Source organism: Melospiza georgiana, chromosome Z (genome assembly GCF_028018845.1).
Source record: "Melospiza georgiana isolate bMelGeo1 chromosome Z, bMelGeo1.pri, whole genome shotgun sequence".
NCBI classification, from domain to species: Eukaryota; Metazoa; Chordata; class Aves; order Passeriformes; family Passerellidae; genus Melospiza; species Melospiza georgiana.
In genome coordinates this window covers 11,167,537-11,179,844 of record NC_080465.1, presented here as the reverse complement: position 1 = coordinate 11,179,844, position 12,308 = coordinate 11,167,537, and the positions used below count along the sequence as shown (strand labels likewise).

Here is a 12,308-nt window from a genome sequence, read left to right as displayed (position 1 = left end):
AGGCTCAGAAGACAGACATCATTCAAAGGTGTGCATCATCTGAAGCACAAAAGGAACACATACAGTGTAAGCATTGTAAATTATTTGCAAAATCACTTTCTTGCTGTATGATAGCTACAGGCAATCTGTGAAAAACATGCTATCCTCATCTCACAGCTTGATTTTCTGTTTAATTTTCTTTTTTTTCATTTCTGCCTACATAAATGAGCACACTTAAACCATAAACTTCAGCCCAACATTAGGGAATATTGCTAGGATTTAAATAATTGTTCTTAGTTCAAAAAGATACAGGACTAAATATCAGGACAATGGCAAACACCATCAAGGCCAAGTTGGCAAAGCAATATCAAAGGAGTGAAATTACTACGTTCAAGTGTGAAGAGAAAGGCAAAAGAAGCTATAAAAAAGTCAAAATGGTATTACATATAAGAAAAAGTAATTAGATCTCAATTATAAATTAAATCTCAAATCTATATTGACTGAAGACAAAAAATAAAACAAGACTGGAAGAAAGCAAGTAACTTCAGAGTAACTGACATGCACAACTAACAACAGCTAGCAGAGATTTCTTTTTTTTTTTTTTTTTTGTGTAATCTGATAGACTTTTCCAAGCCCTGTAGAGAAACTGCATGAGAAGTAAAGAAAAATGACAACAGGGTTCCAATTGACTCACAACTCACACACCTAACACTTCCAGAAGTATCCCTAGATTACAGCTATAAATCTACACATCTCTCTAAAACTCTCTTGAAAATGTCCCAATTAACACTACTGAAGAGTACATGCCACATAAGACCCCTATTCTGTAGCAACAATGACTCTCTAGGACACTACATAAGGCAGAATAAAAGAACAGCTCATTTAAGCATCTTCTTTATTCATACATTTCTCAAATGCCTGTTCCTGCAGCAACAGCAGGAACACCACTGTAATTATATGCAAGCTTACATGTTCCAAAGTGTTGTCATGACAATGTTCATACACAAGTGCGCAAGTCACCTTTAAAAAAAAATCCAACTTACTATCTACCTCATTCCTTTTTCATGTTCCAGATTTACTCCTAAACAAACTAACTAAGATAACATCCAAGTAGCTAAATAGGACATTGCACTGCCCAGGAATGACAAACTTAAACAAAACATGCAACCATAACTGCTCCCTCGGGTAACATAAGCAGTACCCTTCATTGTAATTACAAGATCATACACCACTGCTAGTATCAGTATACTAATATTTTGCTCTACTTTTAAGAAAAACACATAGCAGCAAAAGAGCTACAGAGGAAAATAAAAATTTGATAGAGCTTTAAATTACATTGGAAGAAGCAAAAGGACATAAACAGGTTTGACAGTGATAAGCAATGGGATGGTATGCCAAAACTCAAGGAACTGAGTGCTAGTGAGATCCTTAAACTGGTCCAGGAGGTTTCAGCTACAATGGACCACATCCAAAATGTTTCCACACCAACACACACAGCATGAGGATCATCACTGGAATAAGTGAAACCTGGTGAGATGAACCCCTTGATTAGAGTGCTATGTTGGATGGTCACAAGCTCTCCAGGAGGGACAGGCAGGGCAGGTGAGCTGGAAGGGCTGGAATACGGCCAAGCCAGTGATCCCAGGCTGACAAGTCTCTGAGTAAGGATTAAGGGACAAAAAAATAATGTGGATGTCATTGTAGGAGTCTACTATAGGCCACCTGTCCAGGACAACGATTCCAGAAAATTACTCTGAGGAACTAAGGGACACCTTCAAAGCAGCTGCCCTTGTCACACAGCTGCACAAATACGTCCAGAACAGTCTGAAATCTGGGACGTCTTACAATACTAATTGAGCCAGCTACAAAAGGTGCCCTCCTTGATGTGTTGGGGAAGATCGCATGAACAAAGTCAAGACTTGGCCACAGTGAAACCTTGGCCACAGTGAAACCTTGGCCACAGTGACCACAAAGCAATTGAGTTTAAAATCACCATTATCAGGAGAAAAAGTGACAGCAAAATTTCAGTCCTGGGCGTGACAAGAGCTGACTTCAAGCTTTTAAAAGAATCAGTAAGATGGCCTGAGGAAATAGTTTTGAGGGTGCTGGGGTCCATCAGATCTGGTCATTTTTTAGGTGCCACGTCCCAGGGGCACAGGAACAGGAAGTTTCAAAATGTCGTAAGTCAAGCAGAAGAGGGAGAAGGCCAGCTTGGCTGAGCAGGAATCTTTTCTCAGAAATAAGGAAAAAAGTGAGCTGTATGCCCAGTGGAAGGAAGGCCTGATGAAGGGAAGAACTACAGAGATGCTGTAGTCAGTGACAGAACCTGAGGGAATGGCATGAAGTTGTGCCAGGGGAGATTTAGGTTGGATATTAGGAAAAGCTCTTCATCCAGAGGGTGTTGGGCACTGGAACAGCTCCCCAGGAAAGCGGGCACAGCACCAGCCTGACCAAGCTCAAGAACTGTTTGGGCAATGCTCTCAGGCACATGGGGTGACTGGGGGTGTCCTGCGCAGGACCAGGAGTTGGACTTCAATGATTTTTCTGGGCCCATTCTAACATGGGATATTTTATCCTTTTATGAAAGACTCTTAAAGTAACAGTCCTGGTTTCAGCACGAGGCATTTAAAATTCACTCAGCCTTCTGGCATTTTCATACTTCTGCAGTTTCTCACCTCTCAAGTATCTGTTCACACACTTCTAACCCCAAGGGCTCATGATTTTTGGCAGTTACAGTAATTTAGCAATACAGCTTCTTCTCACATCTTCTAGAAGAGTGAAGAGAAAGTTTCTAGTTCCTCTGCCACAAATTTCCAAGATACTTTCTCTAACTATATGTTATTTTTATTGAATACTTCACCTACTACAATCTTCAACTGAGATGAAGAACAGTCACATTCACTTTCCAAAGATCATTTCCATGTTACAAATACATCTGTACTGCAGAAAAAATAACACAAGATTCCATCCAACAAAACTCTTTTAGAAATATTTAAGAGCAGAAAATCTGAAATTCATACTACAAATCTGAAACCAAGCAAGAATTTCACTGGGAAATCATAATACAAAACTTAAACATCTAATCAACTGTTTCTGCTATTTTTGTATGCATCATGGAAAAATTAAGCTGTTCTTTCTAGATTAGTTATTACTGCATTATTTTCATTCATTTTTATATACACGTCTCCATGCAACAGAGGAAATCTACAAAATTCCAAATCCACAGCAAACAGGCTCATAATTGAAGATCCCTTGGAAGTTTAGGACAGCAGTTGTTAACTGTGAAAAAGTTTTCAAACAGAATTTGAATTGGAAAATATCTCTAAGATTACCTATGATTTAGTTAGATCCACTGTTTTATTTAAAATGAAAAATAAGCATGTAATGACAGGAGAGTGGATTTCATTTTCACTTTAGTTCAACAAGAGCAATGTAGGCTTGCACATGACTTTAACAAGACCAAAAGTTGAGCTGCTATTCCAATAATTTATATTACAAATAAATAGGTCTATAGCATTATTTTTTGTGTAATATTTTTCAAGTAAAAACTAAAAAAGTTGTTTAATGATTCATGCATGACTCAATTAAATGTAACCAAATTATTACTTCATCATTTTTCAGATTTCCAAAGCAGAAACAATATGCAAAATCATTAGCACTTCACTCAAAACTAAAGACAAAATTAGTGTGCTGAAATATTCAGTACGTAAAACTTCCACAGATGGTACATACTCATGATATCAGCTTTGAAAAACAAAGAACATTTCCAAACAAATTTCTCCTGACACAATTTATCTCTCCAGTTATCAGTAACCTGTATCAAAATTGCTCATCACTGAATCATTTTGGAAGTCGTAGATAGTGTTCTTCATATGTGACCTGATCACAATGAAAACTTATTCATCAATAACACATTTTGCTCTAAACAATATAATCTACTTCATACACTTGGGGAATTCTAAGACAAACGGCATCTGATTTTACAGTTTTTTAAAAATTTTTTCACATAAAAACAAAGTACAGCTTGGTATTATCTGCTCCTCATATTTTCAGAAGTTGGTTGTTTCATCAAAGACTTTTATTCTCCCATTCCTTAGGTACCTATTCTAACTTCAATTAGTTTAAAAATTACCTTGCAAGCACTGTAAAAAGAATATGTAAATTCTCTAAACAACATCTTCTTCCTCCCCCCCCAAAAAAAAAATCTGTATTTTGTAGCAGATGCGAACTAATCCAAGATATAAGGATGGTCTTCTTCAGCTTTACATGGGAAGACTGCTGTCTCCACATAATAAAATAAGAAACATACAAGTGACAATGCAGCTAAATAAGATCTTATTTCAGCAGGATCAACTTTCAAGCCATCAAAAACCACAGCCACATCATTTCTCTGCCAGTTTGCCTTTCCAAATACTTAACTACAGAACCCACATTTGCTACATTTCCTTCACAGAGAAAAAGTACATATTACACTAGTAAGATCGAAATCCTTCCCAGAGTTTCATCAGCAAAGAAGGAAAACACACAAAGCAATTGCTACTTCTTGATCACGTAAAATTTTTCACACTTCAGAAGACATTGGTGTTTATTTAAGAAAGCAAATATAATAACCTTATTTCAAAGGCAAATGAAATCTTTCTATAATAGATCATGCAGGAGCTCAACTGTGCAGTTTATTTCTCAGTGTGGATGGCCTCAAAACACTTGTTTTGATTCATGCTCTTCATCACTGCAAAGCAATAGATCACAAGTGTGCATAAATTTTGTTTGCATTAGCAGAACTTCCAACAATACGATGTTTGTTTCTCAAGTACCTTTCTTACTTAAAAGTCTCAGTTTTCCACAGATTCTTATTTTCACTTTCTGAAACTCAGACAACAGTACTGTTCTCGCAGCATTCAGTCTTTTGCCATGTCTGCCTTCTGTAATACCAACAAATTCTAGACTTGGCTAAGTTTTGCAAAAGCAAGAACAGAATTTATTCATTTTGGTGTACAAACAAGACTCTCAGCATTCCTAAAAAATACAATTGTTTTAAAATAGGTATTTGCTTACTCTTACAGATATGTATGATTTCCTCATAAAACAAGGGTTTAGGTAACAATGTAAGTCTATATACATACTAATGAGATGCACTGAAAGAAGCAGCCAAATTGAAAGAGTCAAGGTAAATCCAAGTATCTTTCTTATAAAAGTATTTACAAAACCAAGCCTTCTGAAGTCTTGTTTTCATTTCCAGTGGTGTATATATACTAAATAAAAAAATAGATTTTTCTCCTACCATATAAACCGCCACACACGATTTTCAACAAAAATAATTAATTCGAGATTCTAGAATAAGCGTTTCAATTTTCACGTATATACACATTTCCCTAGGGAAAGTACATCAACAAACCACATATGGCCACATACAATCCTCCTTGAACACACAAAATCTAACAGAGAAACAGCTTTACTAACATTTAATCAACCACTTGCCTGCACAAGAACTAACCAAAAACCTCCCTCATCCTTATTGAAGCTTGTTTAAGAAGTCTATTCTAGTTAAACTAGTGTAACTTTTCTTGTACCAAGGTTTAAAGTCACATGAACACATTGGAGGGCTGCCAATATCCAAAATTCAGTATCTGCTCTCTACACTTAGTTTTGTCACTACTACCTAATTAACAATAATGCATCCTTCTGCACCACCAGCTGCCAGCTCTGGTCAAAATGCTGTCACATCAGAAGACATGTACAGTACTGGGGGTCATCCTAAGTCAACACAATTTTTCCACAAATGACAGCCTGGACTAATTATGTAGCAATTAAGCTCTCCAAGCAATCTCTTAATCTCTGTTAACCCTAAACAAACATCAGCTGAGATGGCTATCTCTGGTTACGGCACAAACGTTTTTATTTTCTCATTGATCTAGAAGGCAAGTTTGGCCCTAATCTATGAATTACACTTCATCATAGACTTTCACTACAAAATCCTACCAACTTCACTTAAAGATTCCATGCAAGTGCATGCAGTTACTTGGTTAAACTTCTGCTCAGGCATCCTTGCACCTTCCTATAATCACCATTTCAGAGTAAAAGCTGAAAGTCAGTTTTCAGAAAGGAGAGTCATAACACAAGAAATAATTTTTAAAATCTAATGACACTATTAAAGCTGATTTACTAAAAAGAGCACAGAAAGGACAGAAATGATGGTTAAGCAATGTTTCCATCATTTGTTTGTTCACATTTCCACCACCACAACCATATAGACTTAAATGGGCTACATTGTCCTCAGCTGGCAGACAGCTAATGCTGAGCTAGCTAATACTACATAATAGAGGTGTCAATTTTCTACACGAATAATTGTACCACAGCATGCAAGTATTACAGCAGAACAACACAAAGGTTCAGCTTAGCCTAAGGCTAGGCCAGAGAAACTGTGAAGTTAACACATCCAGAAGTTAAAAAAAAAAAAAAGAGTATTGCATTTAATCTAACACCGTAACTATACCTGAAGACAAAGTTAAGTAGCACTGTGAAACACTCCAGTGCTACATGGAAAAAAAACATTTCTGAGCGTCCAAAAGACACTAATTCTGTCTTCAGGTTAGATTTTGGATAGGCTAAAATACATAATGTGCTCTAGCATTCCACAGTGATTGTGAAGATCTGTTTTCAAAATTAAAAGTATTTTTAGTTCTCTGACACAATTCTGTCACTTAACTTTCATTACATGGTCGAATTCTACTTCAAGAACTTAAGACAGGAGTCAAGCTCAAGTTTAATAACTCCATATATGAAGAAAGGGATAACTCACAGTACAGGAAAATGTCTCCAGACTAAGTTTTGCAGCTATGAATCTGTCAAGGATTTCTAACAATAACAAACTACCTGGCAATCACATTCTGCTGTCTTAATTGTCTCCATAAACCAGATAGGTACCTTCTACAGCAGTTCCAAGTATTTCACTACTACACACACTTGCAACTCTCCTCTCACTTGCATGACTTTCACTGCAATGTATACCTAAAATGTCGCTTCAAATTGAAACTACAGTTCTATAGTCTTCAAAAGGCTATAATGCTTTTTTCTTCTGTTATAAGTTTAATATGGAAAAAAATGGTATAGATAAAGTCGCAGACACCACACCAAATGGAATCATGCTTGAAACCTTCATATTGAACACATAAGATGCACAGTGACAAAAATTAAGATGAAACACTAGCCACAGTTAAGATCTTGGATTCATCATGAGTGATGTAATACAAGACATATTTAAACCAATGCCTTCCTATGGAACTCAGAGGAAAAAACAAGTCTACCAGTGTTCTACACAAATTCAAATGACACTAAATATGAAATCATCTGATGTAGATTAAAAGTTCTAAGAACAAAACAACTTGGTGCTGTTGACATCAGTATTGTCAAGGTCTGATGGCAGTTACTTAAGTACACTGATTTTAAATCAAAACAAAATTCTCAAGCATTAACTTAAGAAAATGCCAGTATGTTGATGTGGGCACTTGTGTGTAGTTAAATGCTTGCTGCGCTACTTAGGAAACTTAAAATAGAATCATTCCTCAAAAGCATCAATGTTAGCTAAACTTAGCTGCCTACGGATTAGCGTTCAACACCCACACAGCCCCAGTGTAGTTACCTCACCTTTCTGGTTATCTTCCACATATCCACCGCATTTGCAGGCCACCCTCTGACACATCTTCAGCTCTCCTTCACAAGACCTCTCCTTTCTTTCCACATTAAAATGTTCCCTTCTCAGTGGAGATGTTCTGTTGCTTGCCTTGCACTACAAGTTGCAAGCTGAACAGCTCTCAAGCTACTACCACACAAAATATATAAAATCCTTCCTTCACCATGGTAATGGTTAATAAATATCTACTATCTAAACTGTTTTTTATGAAGCTTATAGGAACTTATCTTCACAGGCATAACAGCCTGAGTTTGGTTAAAACTACCCTAAAAATTCCACATTTCTACAGGCAGCAGATGAGAGAGCTGCAGATCAAAAATATCTAATTTACTTAAAAAACACACTTAATCTTAATGAAAATTTTAAAAAATTCAAAGTACAATCAATGGTATTTACTTAAAGGTCTCACAATGTTTCACATAAAAACAAACAACAGTGAAAATACTGTTGGAAAAATTAAAAGCAAAGACAAAGAGCATTTCTGTAAAGACATTTTTCTCTCCATCTGACAAAAGCTTACAAGCAAATTTAGTTATTCTGTCTTCCTCTTGTCTCTTGGAAAAATTCTGCCCTCCCTCTTTACTGTTAACCATAAACTCAAGTTTCATAATTTTTTATTTAGATTTAACGATGCCTCCAGATTTAAAGATGCCTCAGCCTACTATCAGCAAATGTTACACAGAAACCTTAACAACTTGATACACTGAGCAACCCGCTGACAGAACACTGCAAGAAATGAATGCGTGCCAACTGAAGTGATCTTCCACAGAAAGTAAAATACATTCTAGACTGAACTTCTCTGTTTCCAGAAGAAAGCATTTGTAAGGTGCAACTAAGAAAATACAAGTGGCTGAGGTTAGAAGAGAAACATGTCTCCCACAACCCTTAAAGCAATTGTCTCCCTGACTTTAGCCTCTACAGTATTACTTCATCTTCCCAAGAACACTGCACAATTAATTAAGATTTTTAAAAAAGCTGCTTTTTAATGGACATTATCTACATTTAAGCTGACATTAAAAATATCAATACTACATGAAATTAAGTATGTTCTTCATTATAAGCTGGCAGAACTCCTCTAAAGTAACACTGAATGCCTTTAAAGATTGCTTTATATCATTATATTAAAAAGATGTTGAAACATGTTAACAGTCATGTTAACTACTTCATTCAAATATAAAGACATAAAATGGAAAATGCTTGGTGTCTTAAATACAAAAAGATACTCACAGGATTCTTCCACACATAATAATACAGTTTTTAAATAGTACTTTCTTATAGGCTGCAGACATGCGTCCTATCTTGGACTAAATCACACCTTCCAACATCACAAAGGGAACCTGTCAAGAAACCCATGCTTTTAAAGTATTTTCTACAAAAACAGAAAACGCAGCCAGTGAAGCTTTAAAAATGCAACAGATTCAACATTCACCAGGTAACTAGCACCTCAAGCTCAAAGACAAACTGAACCAAAAAGAAGAATTTTATGGGTTCAATAGAACCTAAGTCTGAAGTCTGCAAAATGCAAATGACAAAATGCAATTAGACAATTTTGATGTGCTTGTACCACGGCTCTTCTCCTGCTGCAAGTAGCACACTACCTGCTGCTCCCATGGCTCACCAGCATCAGCACTCCCACGCCTCAGCGAAGCCATGACTCACCCAGAGCACCACAAAGCTCACAAACTCAGTAACTCTACTCACAGGAGCCGAACCGACTCAGAGGAGGATACAACAGACAGGATGGAGAGCAAGAGTGCAGCTACAAGACTGCACAGCCAGAAGTGGAGCAGGGGAATGCCCCACATTAGAGAGAAGGGCCTTTCCACAGCAGCACAGCCACAACGACCGGCGTTCCACAGCCCATCAAGAGCATCCCCGCAAGGACATCGCACCCCAGTGACCTCCTTACACAACCAACACCACCTTCAGCTCTGCTTCTGATGCCAACTGCTCCACCTATATTCTGTTATTGCACAGGGTTTATTGAACAAAAAGCAAGGCAACTCATAAATTACTCAACAAATAACTGCAGAGAATACAAGAAGGTGAGACAAACCACATACTTGAAGTCTAGGTTGTGCTTGCAATAAATCGCTTGTATTTTTGGCCTACTGAAAAGGACATCATCCTCCACTGTTGTAGTCCCCATCCTGTCTTAATCAAAAATAACACAATCAAAATAGATGGTTGATGAAGACTATAAATCACCATGCAGGGAAAAAAAATATTTTTAGGAAAATAACATTGAATTTACTTAACTTAGTAGTTAAACCTTAGTTAAAAAACCTTAAATTACTAAGTTAAGTAAAACTTCTACTACAAAGTCCTGGTATGTTAAAAGCTAAGCTGGCTAGTAAGCTTACAGAGAAGATCCTAAAGCATAGGAAAAAACAGTTGCAGTTATATTAATGTTACACACAAAGTCAAATTAAGTAATAAACTTACTTGAATATGCAAATCTTACTTGTGTGTGTCATGGGCTTCTGTGACCTACAGTTATTTGGAGGAAGACATTTCTGATTCATCAGTATGTCTCCCATTAAAAGGCAAGATACCAGACAAATGGCAAGATAACTGTTTTAGCTTTTCATACCCACAGAACATACTTATTTTGTACTGAATATCCTTCTTTTAACAGCTAAATGGGGTTTTTAAAAAGGTTTCCTACACAAAGTCAAAAACATCAGATAAAGGAGGTGGTGAAGAGAGGGAATTGCAGATGCTTAAAATGTCCTCTGTAAGAGATAAGGAACATGCAGTTCAATAAACATGCTAGGAGAATGCACTGGCACATTTGTAATATTCTGAAATTTCTGCATATTTGATATTACATATTTACCACAAATATTTATATTTTACATATAAGTATATTCAATATATATTCTCTCCCCCTTTTATTAGAAAGAAACATTTTCATATATTTAAGGTAATGAATATACCATCTATAAAACAGTAGAAGTAAGTGCAACAGGTGAGCTAAATCTCACCGTAATAAATTATTCCATACTACACAACTAAGAGTTTCATAATCTCCTCTGAAAGTTAAAGTTTCAGAAAGCCCCCTAAGTAACCACAGTTCAAACCAATTCTACAGCACGGATCAGTGTGTGATGTCTCCTCTTCTGCATCCTCCCTATGCCAAAGAGGGGACGTTAAATTGCAGTGGCTTACCTAGGATCACAGGGAGGGACAAATGTTCCAGTCGTTGTCTTTACCTGTTATCATCACCCCAGCTTTTAACTACCTTCTCACTAGACTACTTTTACTTAAGCAACTATTTAGCTTAAACACACTTTTTTCTTCACCCAGCTGCTTCAGCTGTAGCTTACAAAGCTCTAGAAGTCCAGTGACAATGTCTGGGATGCTACTCAGAATTACACTTAAAAAAACAAGCACAACAGCATCAGGCTTGATCTCATTGCATTGGTTCTGCAGCAGCACTGAGAAAGCATCAAAATGCCTGCATATCATTAAAAAATTAAGGATCGGCAGAAAATATACAAAAACTACTCCAAAGCTACCTTTGCACCTTTTAACAGATCAAGAAAATCAATTACATAGAAGTCTCAAAATATTTTTGAAAGTGTGTTAAAGGCCCAGTGTACACTGGAAACATTAGTAAATGTTTACATTAGTAAATGACTTGCCAGTACCACCATCAGTTTTAGATCATTTAAACCCAGACCACAGCTGAAAAGGATTGTCCCCCTCTTCCCCTAAGCACTGTCAGGCAGTCTGTTCATACAACCTCAGGTGAGGTATTAAGGGTTGACTGAGAACTCTAAACATTAATTTGCAGTTGAATCAGTGAGCTAAAGTGTGAAGAAACAGTATGTCAGACTCCCTTACAACTTTGCTATTCCTGGTTTGTGTGTGGTTTTAATTACATTACTACTTTTATGTACAACATCTCAAAAAAAATCACTCAAAAGTAAAAAGAAAAGCCCGAGTAACAAGATGTAACTATATGTTTTGTCTACAACAGACTGGAAAAAATGTTTAGCTGGAGAAAAGTTAGATAAAGACAGCTAATACAGCTGATCAGTACCCCTTCTTTAGCAATTTCTTTCTTGTAATTAGAAGATATTGGAGAAAAACAGCCACTGTTACTTCCTTATTCCTCATGATGCATTCATTGTTGTCTCAAAGGCATAACTAAAATAAATTATTCTTAAACATTCGAAGACTTCCTAATATTTTTTAAACAAATTTTCAAGACAAGAGTAAAAATATTAGAAATACATGTAACTTTGCTACTTCTCATCACAGAACCATTTAGCACAGTAACTAGCGAACCAAGAACAATTCTATTTCCATAGGACAAACTTTGTGGGTACTGTGGGGACACTAAGATTCAATACAATGCATGAGCTTCAGTAATGCATAGTAATTAATTAATTTAATTATGAAAATTTAGTTATTAAAATTAATTATGAAAAACTTGATTATGAAAAAATGATGCTAAAAGTAAGTCAACTCAGTCTTGCTAACTGTACATAAATAGGCTGGACAAGGTAAAAACTCTTTCATAGGTTCAGTTACACTTTTTTTAAGGGGAAGAACAATTTCAGAAGGGTTAAGACATGGCCTATTGCAGGTTATTTCTCTTAACTAATCTTTAATATATTTACCTTGATCA

At 36.3% G+C, this 12,308-nt stretch overlaps 1 protein-coding gene across 2 annotated transcripts in view; it reads right to left on the bottom strand.

Moving 5' to 3' along the window:
• CSNK1G3 (casein kinase 1 gamma 3) overlaps nucleotides 1–12,308 on the bottom strand; it is a 69,152-nt gene that overhangs the window by 55,405 nt on the left and 1,439 nt on the right. The gene's annotated exons all lie outside the window — the stretch shown is intronic.